This window comes from Notolepis coatsorum, assembly GCF_963971535.1.
Source record: "Notolepis coatsorum genome assembly, chromosome: 14".
Taxonomy (NCBI): domain Eukaryota; kingdom Metazoa; phylum Chordata; class Actinopteri; order Aulopiformes; family Paralepididae; genus Notolepis; species Notolepis coatsorum.
In genome coordinates, this window is record NC_140178.1 from 71,849,645 (window position 1) to 71,866,772 (window position 17,128).

The following is a 17,128-nucleotide window of genomic DNA, read 5'->3' on the forward strand; positions in this document are numbered from 1 at the left end:
CAGTGCCCTTACTGTAGAGACATTTTGTGTTTCCGCGGCTTTGGTAGGGACATGTCCCTAGTGTCCCTATAAAACCATGCCGGACCTGTCTCAAAACCCTGCCCTCTTTTCTTGATCCTCCAATCACAGCTGTCGCTTACCTCTGACTTCCTCGTACAAACAAAGTTTGTACGAGGAAGTCAGAGGTAAGCGACAGCTGTGATTGGAGGATCAAGAAAAGGGGCAGGGTTTGAGACAGGTCTGTTCAGACTTGTTGGCAATAGTGAAATATAAACCTCATTTGGTTGTGATAACTAAACTCAACATTTTATGCTCCACAAAGTCAGCATTGTTACATCCAGGTGACATTGCGAATTTGAGGACTCTTTCTCCAATTATAGCTATAGAAGAGAGGTGCATGTTCACCGATATTGAATGAACTGTCATGGGGCATGGGAGTAACAGGTGACTGAATGTTCACAGCAGATTTGATGGCAATCTGCCTATTGCTTTTTGAGATATCTTGTTTACACAGTTCTTGGAAGTCCTTGGCAGAGGTAACTAGGCTTCATGTCAACAAAACCACTGAAAGTTAAAGTGGTAATCTGCAAGATCCATATTTCTATTTGTTTTGGCGACATCTATTGGTGAGAAGCGACCATTGCTGTTGCATTTTTTGCAATGTATTGACTTGCTTTCCATCTTGAAATTCCATCCTAACTACTGAGTTAATATTCTATTAATTCCAAATACACAAGGGGTTCTGCTGTGTTAAAGGGAATGTTGGTTATAAAGCATCAGCCCCTTTAAACTGTCCACACTCTCCGGCATGATGTTAAAAAAAATAGCTACTTTTGAAATGTAACCAAATGAGAGCGAGACATTCAACTTTATGTGTCCATATCTGGGCAATTATTTTAAACGTGTGACTCAATTGTTTAATTAGGCCACTGTCTCACCCTGATAGTCAATGACTGATGATCCGCTGTGGACCCCCATGGAGTCTTTAAGGGTATTCCAGGAGATCCCAATAAAAATGGGGAAGAGTTTACATGTCACTCATTCATTGTATGTTATTTCATTCACTAGAAGATAAAACGTATATACCCATATATATATTGTTGTTATCTTTTCAACTACAGCAAGTCTATTCATTGACAGCTGCTATGGAATTATCATCATGGCTCATGGGGTCTGCGGAGTGCGGACTAATGTGTGAATCAACGTGGTGGTCCGACCTCTCACACAAGAAAGGTTGAGAACCAGCACTGAATTAGAAAATGTTCAACAGTTTTTTTGGCATGCATTTTTCCAGCCATACGTACATACATCTGCGCAGGACTGCGGTGGCAGAGAGAGAGAGAGATAGTTGACAAATTCACGTCGTGCCTTGTCGTTGAGTGTAGAACGAAGAACGAGGGAGGTGGAGCTGTCAACTCTGTATAGTCTAATCTGGATTAGAGTGTCGGCCGGTCTTTAGCCAGGAGTCTAATAATCAGATTATTCCTATTGGGTTGGCGCTTCTTCAAGAGGAACGATGAGAAGGAGGCAATGGCATGCATACTTCACACACACTGATGTCAAGCGGCGGGAAATAGATGGCATGCAGGCAGCACCTGTTTTGAATTTAGAATAACACACTTTCTACTGTTGTTAGCGATCGTGATGAGCCGAAACGTTGCCGAAATCAAATTGAATTGATTGCCTACTGCAGTCGGTCTGTGGTGCATAGCTGTGTGCAGCAGCAGTAGAGGCTGATCACACATCTAGCACGCCGCGCTCTGCAGTGCGTGTTGGACCGCAGCGGCACATACAACCAATGCCTTCTTGATTCACTTTCACCCGTGGAATAAAAGGAGTAGTACTGTCTTTTTCGTTTTATGGAATTCAGGTGAGTTCTTCGATGTTGTGTTTGCGGTGTCATTAATGTTTGTAAATGTTTTGTTAAAACATTGTGTAATTTCAATTATCTATGTAATAGGGTGAAATAATGAAATTATCCTCACAAATTAATAATGTATAATAATGGTGATGAACCGAGACCTGCTGGGGGTTTAAAGGACACAAATGTGGTCCTGCTGTGTCAAATGAATGCTGGTTATAAAGCATCAGCCCCTTTAAACTGTCCACACTCTCCGGCATAATGTAAAAAAAATTAGATTTGTCTGACCAGACTAGATGTCATTTGGTATATAGCCTTTGATCTCTCCGCGGCCAAACCGAGAGGATGCCTCACAGAAGGACACACACAGAGTAGCCCTGTTGACAAAGGTCTCAGTCAGTCCACACCGGTAGTAGAGCAGATTATGTGAGGACATAATTAAGCACAGGAAGGCGAGGGAGAGACTGACCTGCTTCTTGGACACATTCTGCTCCAGGGCCAGTGGTGTAGTGGTAGATATGATCCCACCATCTTGTATATTTCAGTGGTAATTAGTACTATGATAGGTTTATTATAAATACACTGACACTTGTTGGAAACCCTGGACCTTCAGACAGAACATGGTGGTGGAGGCGAATGATAACACGTCCTTCAACCACTATACAGATGGAGTGCCCTTGCCTCCAACCCTTTGCTTCAGTGGAGCTGCTTGTGGCCAGGTTGGTTGAACTGGGCTCCCTGCTGTGAAGTGTTGTTAAATTAAACTGTATATGCAGATATGGGACAGAAGGCTATACCTACATGAATAGAATAGAAATATTTTATTCATCCGAGGGAAATTTCGCACTATACAAATCGCTCACAGTAAACAGTAAACATTTAGGGAGACAAAACAAGTCACGAATGAAGAATAAAATAAGCCTATATAGAATAAAAATACCCAGCTCCGGGATATACATTCCCTATTGGGAATACATATTTGATTGCTTTTAATATAATTTCTTTTGGAATTTGTATTTTGCTGCCATTGAAAATCATCATGTAATTTGTAACAAGATACTTCTGAGGATGGTATTTCTGAATTTAGAATGTGCCAAATTAGTAAGAGCGACACATACACATAACCTCGTCAAGCCACTGGGACAGTTGGATGCTGTCTTATTAGGATAATGATAATTAATATTAATTAATTAAGCAAAATAAGCTAGTGATCACATTCTTAGACAATGTGTATATCAAGCCTGCTCTCAGACCAGTGCAATACATAGTTATTCTAAATTATTCACTGGCCAAACTGATCCCAGAGGAGTGGAATACATGTTATTCACATTATCAGACTGAAAGGGTATGGTATAGGATGTGAATATCATCTGCTCCCTACTGCACATCCAATCCTATAGGGCCACATGACCTTAGCTAATTTACAACAATCACAGTGTGGGTGTAGTGTGTGCAACATGGCACCATAACAATGATAAGGTAGCTCTATAACACAACCATCACAGTGTGGGTGTAGTGTGTGCAACGTGGCACCATAACAATGATAAGGTAGCTCTATAACACAACACTCACAGTGTGGGTGTAGTGTGTGCAAAGCAGTAGCAGAAACAACGATAAAGTAGCACCAAGTAATAATATAATAATCATAATAATCACAATACGGGTGTAGTGGGTGCAAGTGGAAGCAGAAACATGTTACATAGCACTACATTGTAATTCAATAGTGTTGTGACTCAGTACAGTGAGTGAGTGGTGGGCAGGTCCTTATTGGTTCATGATCAATTGCGATATGATTCATGATATTGGAGGGGATGTGTCATACTCATATTCATTGAAAAACATATTTAAATGATCATGGTGTGATTTCCGCTAGGATCTGTACCAAACAAAGATATTTTCTTAAGTCTGAAGAATACTATTTACAGCCCGGAACATCTCTGCAGCACCACAGTTAGAGGGATATTTTGACGTACATTTCGGCCTTTAACAAATACTGCACCTCCAGGTGATTTGGATGTTGCACTAGGCCACATAAAGATTTAAATCAAATTTAGATGAATTATTCAGTCAAGTTCAAGTTCTTTAATAGTTGTCATACAGAAGTACAGAATACTTTCATACAAAATGCTTCTTACTGTTACGCTCCAGAGACTGTGCTAGACAAGATAGTATCAAATAACATAATAACATAATATAGCATGAATTTAGAAGAAGAAAATGAGGTCACAGTGTTCGGTATAGACATATGTACAATGTTCTGAGTTACCATATAATATACAATACACAATACTATGCAGTGTACTAATGTACAGTACTATCTAGTGCAAAGCAGAAATGGGATGAGGTACAATTTTAGGTACAATTTACAGTAAGGTGTACGAGTTGTAGTGCAATCCTTCATCCATAAATATAAAGTGTGGGGAGTGGGTGCTACAGTGTGTTTGTTTAAAGTGGGTGTGTGCTATAAAGTGTGTGGAGTGGGTGCTACAGTGTGTTTGTTTAAAGTGAGTGTGTGCGTGTGGATGTGTGTGCTATGTGCGTTTGGTGGTTGTTGTTGTGTAGTGTTCATTCATTGTTCGTTTAGCAGCCTGATGGCCTGGGGATAGAAGCTACTTCTGAGTCTTTCTGTGCTCGCCTTGAGACTCCGGTATCGCTTGCCTGACCGCAGCAGTTCAAAGAGGCAGTTGTTCGGGTGACTGGAGTCTTTAATGATTCTCTTAGCCTTGCCCTTGCAACGCTTGTAGTAAATGTTCTGGAGGGTGGGGAGCCCCCCTCCAATTGTGCGTTCGGCTGCACGTGTCACTCTTTGTTGTCTGCTTCGGTCTTTTGCAGTGCTATTCCCAAACCAGGAGGTGATGTTGCCGGTCAAGATGCTCTCTATTGTACATGAGTAGAAGTTCTTAAGGATCTTCTGGCTGACTTGGAACTTCCTTAGGCGCCTGAGGAAGTAGAGGCGTTGTCGTGCCTTCTTCACCACACTGTTAATGTGTGTGGTCCATGTCAAGTCCTCGGATATGTAGGCTCCGAGGTACTTGAAGCTGTTGACTCTCTCAACCGGTGCCCCGTCGATGCTGAGGGGGCTGTAGTCCTTGACCCCCGACCTCCTGAAGTCCACAATCATCTCCTTTGTTTTGCTGACGTTCAGGGAGAGGCTGTTTTCCTGGCACCATCCCGCCAGGACCTTGACCTCTTCCAGGTAGGCCCTCTCGTCGTTGGCAGAGATCAGGCCCACCACCACTGTGTCGTCAGCAAATTTGACGATTGTATTGCTACTCCGCTGAGCCACACAGTCGTGTGTGTACAGGGAGTAGAGGAGGGGACTCAGAACACAGCCCTGGGGGGCCCCTATGTTGAGGGTGATGGATGAGGAGGTGCAGTTGCCTGCTCTCACCACCTGGGGTCTGCCAGTCAGGAAGTCCAAGACCCACTGGCAGAGGTCATAGCCCAAGCCCAGGTCCCTGAGCTTGGCTATGAGTATGGAGGGGACTATGGTATTGAATGCCGAGCTGTAGTCGATGAATAGCATTCTCACATAGTTCCCCTGCCTCTTGTCCAGGTGTGATGCTGCTGTGTGCAGCACATGGGATATGGCGTCCTCCGTGGACCTGTTGGGGCGGTATGCAAATTGCAGGGGGTCCATGTTGATGGGGAGGGAGGAGCAGATGTAGCCCTTTACTAGCTTCTCAAAGCACTTCATGGCTATGGAGGTGAGAGCTACAGGGCGGTAGTCGTTGAGGCAAGCAGGCTTGGATTTTTTGGGTACAGGGATAATAGTGGACTTCTTCAGGCAGGTGGGGATGACAGCCTGTTCTAAGGACAGGTTAAATATGTCAGTGAATACTGGGGCCAGTTGGTCGGCACAGACTTTTAGGACGCGGCCGGGGATGCCGTCCGGACCTGCTGCCTTCCTGATATTCACTTTTTTAAAGGTCCGCCTCACCTCATGCTCTGTTACCCTGAACACTGCGCCTCCATCAGCAGCCGACCCCCCCCCCCCCATTGCCGAGGCTTGTGAGCTGGTGTTGTTATTACCAGCATCAAACCTCGCATAGAAGGTATTGAGGTCGTTTGCTAAGGAGATGTCACTGTTCAGTTTGAGGGAGGCGCCTTTGTAGTCTGTCATCGTTTTGAGCCCCTGCCACATAGCTCTAGAGTCAGCTTGTTCAAACTGGAGTTCAATTTTATCCCTGTAGCGCCGTTTGGCCTCTGACACTGTCCTCCTTACGTTGTGTCGCGCCACCTTGTGGTCATTCATGTTGCCTGCCACTAGGCCGTCATTGTATGCTTTGGTGCGCTCTCTCAGAGCTTCACGGACGGATTTGTCTACCCAGGGTTTTTGATTTGGGTAAACTTTCATTTTGGTAGTGGGGATTGTTTCTTTCACCCTAGTACAAACATAGTCCAGCACTGTCTCCGTGTAGGCATTAATGTTATCTGTGTCGCGGAACACAATCCAGTCTGTGTGGTGAAACACTGACCGGATCGTCTCTTCTGACGTCAGATCCCATTTCTGCACCTCTCGCGAGACTACGGGAGTACTTTTAATTCTCTGTTTGTACTTTGGTGAAAGAAAAATTTACGCGTGATCTGATTTACCAAAGCCACTATCAGAATGAGCCTTGTAGCCACCTTTAAATTGCGTGTAACAGTGATCTAGGATGTTACCGCCTCTGGTGTTGCAAGTCACATGCTGATAGAAGTCAGGCAATACCTTTCTCAGATTGGCGCTATTGAAATCTCCCAGTACTAAAATGGCGGCGTTAACGTTAGCCACTTGTATTCTATTTACCTCGTCGTGTAGTCTGGAGAGCGCAACCTTGTTGCTGGCTTGCGGTGGAATATACACTCCGATCAGGACGATCGCCGTTAACTCCCTCGGGAGGAAGAAAGGACGACACTTGATGGTTATATATTCCAGTTCTGGGGAGCAGTGGTTGGATAATTCCTTCACGTTCGTTGGATCACTCCAATTTTTGTTAAACATGAAGGCAATACCTCCTCCACGTTGTTTACCGGACTCTGATGACCGATCCTTGCGATGTATAAAGAAGTGATCCGCTGGTTGAATTGCGTGATCTGGAACCTCCGGTGTGAGCCATGTTTCGGTGAAGCAAAGGACATTGCAGTCCCTAACGTCTCTTTGATATTGAATCCTTGCTCGGATGTCATCCAGTTTATTGTCTATTGATTGTACATTGGCTAGCAATATACTGGGCAGTGGTGTGCGGTGGCGTCTGGATCTCAGCCTGTTTCGGATCCCAGCCCTCTTTCCTCGTCGTCTTTTCCTGGGCTCTGGGAACAAAGGGTCTGGTCCTAATCTCCGGAGAATTTCTTCAGGCCATTGATGTGGTTCGGAAAGCTGATCCAGCGAGTAATCCAGTTGGTAAGTTTCCCGTAATCCAATGTCTATGAGTGACTGACGGTCATATACATTAAATGCACCAACAGTTGGTACGCACAAAACTCTAAAAACTATAAATATTAACAAAAGTAAACACAGTCTCGACGGAGCGAACAGAGAGGCAGCCGGTCGGAGCGGCGCCATCATCATCAAACAGTCCAAGGAGTGTTTGTAATGCAGAAAGGTATTTTTGTCCATCTCTCTAAATGAATGTGCAGCGAACATACATGCAAACCTTATTCAAATAAATACAGGTAAAAAAAAAAAAAACAGGTGGGTATGCCCTGGTATACTTGCGTATGCTCTCGACAGTACAACACTGTTGTCCGAGGCTTTGTCATATAGGGATGTACATTATTTTCTATAGGTTCTATTCATCAGAGGTCCTTTGCGTATCCACAACGTTCCTCCTGGGACTTCCTGGAAATCTTCCATTCCTGCCGTACTGTAAGTTAGTCCTGGTCAATATTAAGGAAAATAAGAAAACTTTCTTCGGCACGATGTTGCTGATGCATGCAGGCCTGTCCAGTTAGTCAGCTCGTATTCAGACCACTTATATCATTACAGCCCATCCTGGCCTCCGACCGCCCTCTCTCGCCTCCCCACCCATACCTTTAAACGACCCGATCTGCTGAGATGACGAGCCATGTCTATGACCCACTTGAGTCAGGAAAGAGGGTGGATTTCAGTCAGCCCCATTGTGCGCGCCAACATTATCCTGATTTGGTCTCTAAGCCTATTTAAGTCAGCCCTCCATATAACGTCACTTGAGTCTGATCACTATAGCTTTTTTGGTCTGATAATGTAATCATGGCAATCACTTAATTTAGGCTTTTAACATTCTAAGTCCTTCTGTGGAGGACGCTCTACATGCAATAGTCTCATCCAAAATGACTGACCTTATTTTTTTTTTAAATTTATTTAAATTTATTTATTTTTTCTCCCATCCCAACGTTAGTCGTTATGCCAATTCCCAATCCCCTTCCTCAGGCCCGGACTGGCCATCGGGACTTTCGGGACGAATCCCGATGGGCCGGAAGTAAAGTGGGCTGGTCCAAAAATATATATATATATTTTTTTACTTTTTTTTGTAAATTTGTTTTCTTTTGATGGGGGGGGGGTTCGACTGGCCCATTTAGTCCACTCCGATCGGCCCACTTTGGTAGGGTAGGGCTGAAAAAGTTAGATGTAAAAATGAAAATTGCCACAGAAAGATACTTAAAAATTGCCATAGCTCTTGCAGTGATTTCAGTCATCTCCCAGGCTACATGGTCTGTACGGCGGGCCGGTGTGGGCCAGTGTGAGTCGGTGTGTGGGCCACTAATGTGGGCCGGTATGTGGGCCGGTGTGTGGGCCAGTGTGTGAGTCGGTGTGTGGGCCACTAATGTGGGCCGGTATGTGGGCCGGTGTGTGGGCCGGTGTGTGGGCCAGTGTGTGGGCCAGAGTGTGGGCCAGTGTGTGGGCCAGTGTGTGGGCCGGAGTGTGGGCCGGTGTGTGGGCCAGTGTGTGGGCCGGAGTGTGGGCCGGTGTGTGGGCCAGTGTGTGGGCCAGTGTGTGGGCCGGTGTGTGGGCCAGTGTGTGGGCCAGTGTGAGGGCCGGTGTGTGGGCCGGTGTGTGGGCCAGTGTGTGGGCCGGTGTGTGGGCCGGTGTGTGGGCCGGCAGTTGCGCCGGCAGGATTAAATTCCATAGTATGCATGCTCGCTCGCACAGAAACAGTCCATCCAGATGATGTAGCCTACACAGCGCTCTACTACAGATACACTACCCAGAGCGCAACGACACACATAGGTGACAATAGCGTGCGGGCCGGAGCAACTCTGAACGTCTCAGGCTGAATTTGTGTCCCCTAGCTTATCCGTGACATCGAACGAGAGAAACTCAATGCCATTTGGAGCATACCGCGTAGCCTAATTCTCTGACACCGTAGCCCAGTGTTTCTCAAAGTGGGGGGCGCGCCCTCCAGGGGGGGCGCAGAGGCATGACAGGGGGGGCCTTAAGATTTATTTAAAAAAAAATAAAAATAAAATAAAATGTATTACAGAAAATGATCACTAAAGTGCTATCTGTTGCAGCTGCACAGTTCTCCATGAAAATACCATTTCTCAAAATCTGAAAATCATTATTTAATAAACCACAGAAAAGGATCACCAAGTTACTCTGGATAAAAAAAACCTTTACAGACAACATTGAGACAAAGCTTCCTGACACATCTCCATCCAAACTCTTGGAAGAACTCTTTGAAATCTCATCTGATACCACCTGGAGAGCTAATTTCAGAGTGTGGTGCTGAGTACCAAGTATCTCATGATGCAGCAGTTAAGGTGTTGATACCATTCAGCACCACATACAGTATCTGTGTGAAGCTGGCTTTTCATCCATGACAGCTCTGAAAACAAAATATAGGGCCAATTTGAAAGGTCACGTTATAAATTTCAATAAATTTAAACATGGCCCATTTCATGAGGGGGGGGGGGGGGGGGGGGGGCAAAATATTTTGGTCCGCCAAAGGGGGGCCTGACAGAAAAAGTTTGAGAAGCACTGCCGTAGCCTATTCTCTGACAATATAAGCCTTCGGAGACGTTTTTTGTTGTCCTTTTAATGAAGGAATACTCTCCAAATCAGATAACACGGACGATTGCTTCTACTGTGCGATTGATTGATTGATTGAAAAGTTTATTAACAGATTGCAGAATGGGTACAGTACAGTACAGCTCAATACATACAATTGTTAAGGGGATGCAGACCAGAGAAAGACTTTCGACTTGTTTACATCAGGGTCCCCCATTTTCAATTCATCATAACATATATGACATACATGACATACAGATAGACAGTACTGCTACATCTATACATTTATGACATATCAGATTTGCAAATACAGTACTGTTTGTGATACAAAAGTGTCCAGAAAAGGAGTGTATATACATTTGGCATAGAAACTGTACATTGGAGGAGGTTGGTTGGGTGGGGTGGGGTTGGGTGGGTTGGGTGAGGGCTGTACATTGGAGGTGGGGGGGGGGGGGGGGGGGGTTGGGAAGGGGACACACACACATTTTACACTGTACATTGGAATATTGACAAAGCCTTACTTGGTCATTTACTGTACAACTAGGTTAGGACATTTGTAGGGGCCAGTTTCGAATTGCAGTCTCACGTAGGTGTTTTTTGAGAGTGTTTTTGAAGGTGGGTAGTGATTCACATTCCTTTACAGCTTTAGGCAGGGCGTTCCACATTGATGTGGCATAATTGCGAAACGTGTTTAGTCCCTTGTTTGATCCGAATCTGGGTTTTACATGATTTGTGGAGCTCCCTCTGGTGTTGTGATCGTGGTATTCACTGACCTTTGGGAAGTATTTTGACATGTACATGGGTACCTTGGTCGCGTAGTGTATCTTGTAGACCAGGCCCATTGCAAGTTGCTGTACTCTGTCGTCTACTCTAAGCCATCCTAGGTTGTCAAAGTGGGCAGGGGTGAGGTGGGTTCTAGGAGTCAGGTCAAGTAGTAGTCTGACTAGCTTGTTTTGAGATGTTTGTAATTTGTTTTTTAGTGCCTTTGAGGTGCTTTGGTACCATGAGGTGCAAGCATAGTCGTAGTACCCTTGAATGAGTGCTCCTGCTAGAGTCTTCAGGGTATTCTTGTTTACCAGAGCGGAGATCCGGTACAAGAATCGCGTTCGTTGGTTGACTTTTTTTATTACATTGGATGCCATTTTGTCACAGGAAAGATTAGCCTCTAGGATGGAACCCAGGTAGGTAATTTCATCTTTCCTTGTGATAATATTGTCACCCACTGTAACCGAGAAGCCGTCGGTCTTGCTGAGTTTGTTATTTGAACCGAAGAGAATGGACTCTGTTTTGCCCATGTGTAATGATAGTTTGTTGTCGGCGAGCCATATGCAGATTTTGCCTAGTTCCGAGCTGAGGGCTTTTTCAACCTGTAACTTGTTCTTGTCAGAGACCAGCAGGGCTGAGTCGTCCGCAAACAGGAACAAGTTGCAGTCACAAGCTGACGACATGTCATTTGCATAAATTAGGAATAGTAGCGGTCCTAGTATGCTTCCTTGTGGAACACCACAGCTCACTGTGAGGGGGGGGGATAGTGTACCGTTTACTTCCACCATCTGTTCCCTCCCCTCCAGGTAGGATTGTATCCAGCTCACTGATAAACTATCAAAACCAATTGCTTTTAGCTTGTCAATCAGAATGGTGTGATTGACAGTGTCGAAGGCCTTTTGTAGGTCCAGCATGACCATGCCGCAGTATTTGCCCGCGTCCACCTCTTGTTTGATGTGGTCGTTCAAGTAGAGAAGGCATGTGTCAGTGGAGTGGGATGTTCTGAAGCCAGATTGGAATTCGTAGATTAGATTTTTTTCCGCGAGGTACTTTTCGATCTGTTCGTATACTATTTTTTCCATGACTTTCGAGATGGATGTAAGGATAGAAACAGGGCGGTAGTTACCCGGGTCTAATTTGCTGCCCTTTTTGTGCAGGGGTGTTACTCTCGCAATTTTGAAGTCCTTGGGGACGTGTCCCTGTTTTATGGAGAGGTTTATTATGTGTGTGATGACTGGGGTGATGGCTGCTGCTGAGTCTCTGAGGAATTTGGAGGGGATGTTGTCATGGCCAGTGGCCTTGTTTGGTTGGAGGGCGCTCAGTTTTTTGAGTACCTCATCTGTAGTTACTATTTCCAGTTTGAAGTCGTCTTTGTGGACGCCTAGGTTCTTGTAGTATGCTACTATGTGTTCTACCCCATACTGCCCTGAGTGGGAGGGTAGTTTGTTTACCAGTGTTGTGGCTATGTTTGTGAAGAAAGTGTTTAAGTAATTGGCTACATCCAGCTTGTCTGTGATGAGCGTGTTGTCCGTCTTTATGTTTATGTTTGAGAACCTGGTTTTGAGTTTTTTACTGCAGCCTAGTTGATTGTTGAGTAATTTCCAAAGTTCACGTGGTTTATTTTTGTTTTCCTCGGTTTTGTCATTGATGAATTTTTTTTTAGCAGTTTTGATCATGGAGTTTACGTCATTTCTTAGTCTGTTTCTTTCTAGTTTGAGTTCAGTCACGTGGTCTTGGAGTTCACTGCTCGTGCTTTTGGTAAGCTTTGACTGACTTTTACGAAACTCAGAGCATTTTTTGTCTCTGGCTTTCATAGCGGTCAGTATTTCAGTGTGCATCCATGGCTCAGCGCGATTTTTTACCCTGGTGGTTCTTAGGGGGGCCATGTTGTTTAGTATTGATGAACATTTGGTTTTGAAGCCAAGCCAAGTTTCTTCAACCAGTGTACCATTGAGTTCATCTGACCAGTCCAGACTCTCCAGTTCAAGGTTAAAGGCCTCGCTAGAGTAGGTTTTGAGGTCTCTAGATGTGACTGTTTTGTGACAGCCAGCCTTTAGTTTTAGCTTTTTGCGGGTACAGAATATCATATAATGATCACTTAACCCGCATGCTATAACCCCTTTATTGGATATCTTGGACTTGTCAGAGGTCAGTATGAGGTCAATGGTAGTCTGAGTTGATTCACATATCCTTGTGGGTTGGGTGATTAGTTGGCTGAGGCCGTGCAGATCACAAAACCTATTGAAGGATTTGAAGACGGGTGCATCTTTTTGTTGCATATCCGTGTTCCAATCCCCAATAAGAATTTTTTCCGCATCCTCAGCTCCAGCTAAGCACACATCCATAGTATCATAAAAGCCAGTTTGATCTGGCGGTCTGTATATTGTGCCGACTAGAACAGATTTTGCCCTTTCAAATAAAATTTCCACCCATACGGTTTCAATTGTCTCATGATGAAGGTCAGTACGGGTAATGAATTTGGTGTCCTTATGCATGTACATACAAACACCACCTCCATACTGGTTTCTGTCATTACGGACTATAGTATAGTTCTCTATTTCTATTTCAGGGTCTGTTACAGATGGATCAAGTTTAGTTTCAGTAAAGCATAATAAGTCTACCTTACCGCTCATAAACAGGTTTCTTATTTCGTCCAGCTTATGCTTAATGCTGTTCACATTAAGGTGAAAGATGTGTAGTCCGTTTTTATTAGCTGTGTTATTGATGTCTTCAAGTTCCAGGTAATGGTTTTCTGGTGCTGCTGTGGGGGAGGGAGGGGGGGGGCTTTGTTGTTGTCTCCGTGAGGTCTGTGTGCTGGTGTGTGGGGAGGGGGGATCCTTTGTCCTGTCTTTTCTGGCGGCAACCCTTTGTTCTCCTGGGCTGGTAAACATAGCCAGCCTGGCTAGGTTGGCTAATTTATCAGGCGATTTGTCCGTGGGGTTGCCGGTTGGATTTCTTGTGATTTGCACCGGTGTTGTAGCCTCTGGTTCATCCCGTCTAGTTCTGGTCCCTCGGGCGTTCCGTTGTAGTTGCGCCGGTGATCCAGAGCTGCCTGCCATTGCTGTTTGAATGAAGATTTGCTTCTGTGTCGTCAAATGTTGTGCTTAGTGAACAACGTGAGGCTGCCTGGAGATATAGCTCTAAGGTGGAAGAGCTGATCAGCAGAGGGAAGCAATAATCTAACAACTGGGAGAATTTCAAACAGTAAATCTTTCCTTCTTTCAGATTTTTTATACACTGTTTCTCCATCAAGAAAGCTTTTTCATAATTCGGATGGCATTTTACTAACTTCAGTGTCAACCTAGAATGATATGCAATTCGAAATTGGTCCCTGTAAAAAAAAAATGGTGGAGCTGAAAAAACTAGAATTAAAAAACTAAAATAGCTAGTAAAAGAAAACGTATGCCAATGACAGGAAGTAACAGTATATATGTGTGTGTGTGTGTGTGTGTGTGTGTGTGTGTGTGTGTGTGCACTGTGCATGAGTGCACAATGCACATCTAGGGGCGGGGTGTAGATTTGGTCTCCCTGATGTTGACTCCTTAGCCACAGCCTTGGGTTGTTTAATACTGGACGAGTGTTTCATAGCGGCCGCTGTGTGGGCCGGTTTCGGGGCCGGTGCGTGGGCTGGTGCGTCTGAATGTCCCGGGCTGAATTTGTGTCCCAGTCCGCCCCTGCCCTTCCTGGTCGCTGCGTACTCTACCCCTACCGTCGGTCTGGGAGGGCGGAGACTATCGCATGCTTCCTCCGACACATGTGTACCCAGCCCACCGCTTCTTTTCACCTGGCAGCGCGGACTCTCACTGGGAGAGTGTAACGCGTGGAAGGTCACACTACCTCTCCCAGATCCTTCGCTTACTGTGCAGGCGCCCCGACCGAACTGTAGGAGTCACCCACGCCGGCTTCCCACCCGCTAACACTGCCAATTGTGCCAGTATGGATGGTCGGCCAAGCCGGAGGCACCACAGCCGGATTCGATCCCACTGGCTCTGTGGTGGTAGACAGACGCTTAGTCCGCTGCGCTACCCGGCCACCTGACCTTCTTGACCTATTCAACTGTCCTAATCTATCTTCCAAAACACCGTTGTATTAATTAGAGGAACACTTCAACATATTTGGGAAATAGGCCTACACTAATTTGCCATCTTATTATCCGCAGAGTCAGACATGAAGATTGATATTAGTTTCATCCCTGTTTGTCAGTTTAGGAGTTGTTGGAAGGTGTACTGTATTTCTTCACTTTTGACAGAGCTAGGCTAGCTGCTCCCTACTGCTTCCAGTCTTTGTGCTGAGCTAGGCTAGCTGCTCCCTACTGCTTCCAGTCTTTGTGCTGAGCTAGGCTAGCATGGAGCTGCTGGACACACAGAGATGAAACTCATATCAATCTTCTTGTCTGACTCTGGGGGAAGATTGTGAATATATTTTAGTTTTTGATTTCCTTTAGATTCAAATATATTTTCATTAACAAGTACAGTACAACAAAAATAAGTTTGGCATCCAACCAGAGTGCAAATGTAACAGTAAAGTGCAATAGTAATATAAAATGTACAGGTGATGACAAACTGGGTATAAAATGTATAAATTAGTACTACTGAGTAATAGTGCTAATCAGATGTATGTACAGAGTTATAGTATTATTATGTGCAGTGATACAGGTATAAAGACACTACGGTTGTAAGTCATACTGGCCAGTGGTTTAACTAGTAAGAGTAGTGTGAATATGAATATGTGTGTTTCCCAAAATGTGTTCTTTTAATGTGTAAAAACCTCCATCTCATACATTTCTAACTACAGAAATAATATGTTTTACCCTGACCATATTCATCCAAAATGAATGTAGGACTAGGTTGATATTTCCCTATATACAGCAGTACAGCATATTAGACTATATTAAAGATGTTTTTGTACCCATGGTATTAGAGCAGAATCTGTTTTTTTTTTATTATTATCTTTATTATTACAAATTCACCAGATGGCTCTACAGACACTCCTCTACAGGCACTCCCCATGAAATCGTGTATCCCCTTATGGCTGCACTTTTAGTTTATCTTAAAAACCTCCTGCTCATCCAGACGGCTGTCTGAATGGCTGCCAGGTCCCTGCTGACTCAATGTTCCACTGAGAAGGAAGGGTTTATCTGTCCCTGTCAGCACCGATGGATAGAATTGGCTATGAAGTAGAAATTGATTAGGGTAATGCAGGGGTATTTGGAGTAGCTCAGGCCTTAGGGGCCTCTCTCGTTTGGCTGTTGAGATACAAAGGCAGAGCATAGTCAGCTGGGAGCTTGCCGGGTTCCCTGGCTGTACATGTAGCGCTATGCTTTGCTCGCTTCATATCACAGCTGGGCAAATGAACATAGACTAAAATTAACTTTAGATCTCCTGGGGCGACAGTACACTATGTTATGTCATTTTATTTCACTTACTCAGAAGCATTTTATATTATATTATATATTATTGCCATGATGAATCGAATCAATCAACAGATCAACATAGTTAGGCTTTCTGACCTCGCCAGAAAGATGAGTCGGCATCGAGTAATCTTCTCTGGCCCCCTGCCTGTAAACCGGCATGATGATGAGTTCGTGAGTAGGACAGCTTCTCTACACCGATGGCTGGAAAAATACTGTAAAGAACAGGGCTTAGGGTTCGTGGATAATTGGTCCTCTTTCTGGGGGCGCCCTGGCTTGCTGAGAAAGGACGGCGTGCATCCTAACATGCAAGGCGCCTCTCTCTTATCTCGCAATATAGACAAGATTATAGCTTCGGGCTGACAGCCACCCCACAAGCATGCCAGGGTGCAGGCTCTTAGCGAGCCTGCTAGTCATGCTAAACTGATGGATCTTGCCAATCCTTATACCTTTCTTGCTCGGCCCCTCCTCCACCAGGCTCCCCACTCCTCTCTTTCTATCTCTACCCCTAAACCTGTATACCCAATCAAAACTAGAATATCCCGTTACGCTCCGCTTTACCCAGCTCGTCCTTGTGCGATAAACCATGCCAACTTAATTGCGATTAAACCTACCCGCATGGCTGAAAACCGCGCTGCTAAGTATACAGAGAGTGTGAAGGTTGGCCTTATCAACATCCGCTCTCTGCCAACCAAAGCTCTTTTGGTAAATGAACTGATAACAGACCATAGTCTCGACCTATTTGGCCTCACTGAGACATGGCTTAAACCTAATGATTTTCTGCCCTTAAACGAGGCCTCACCCCCTAATTTTAGTAGCTCCCACATCGCACGCACCTCCAAGAAAGGAGGCGGAGTTGCTCTAATTTATGACTCTAAGCACAACTTTACATCCGACGCAAACTGTAAGTTTTCCTCGTTTGAGGTGCTCCTGTTGCATCCCTCTCCACCCAACAGAAAGTGTGGCGGTCTGATTCCTACCTCCACTGCATCCTTTGTAATGGCTGTCCTATACCGCCCCCCAGGCCCTTACACCCTCTTCCTAGATGAATTTTCAACTTTCATCTCTGAGCTTGTTATGCGCTCAGATAACATTTTAATTGTTGGTGATTTTAACATTCATT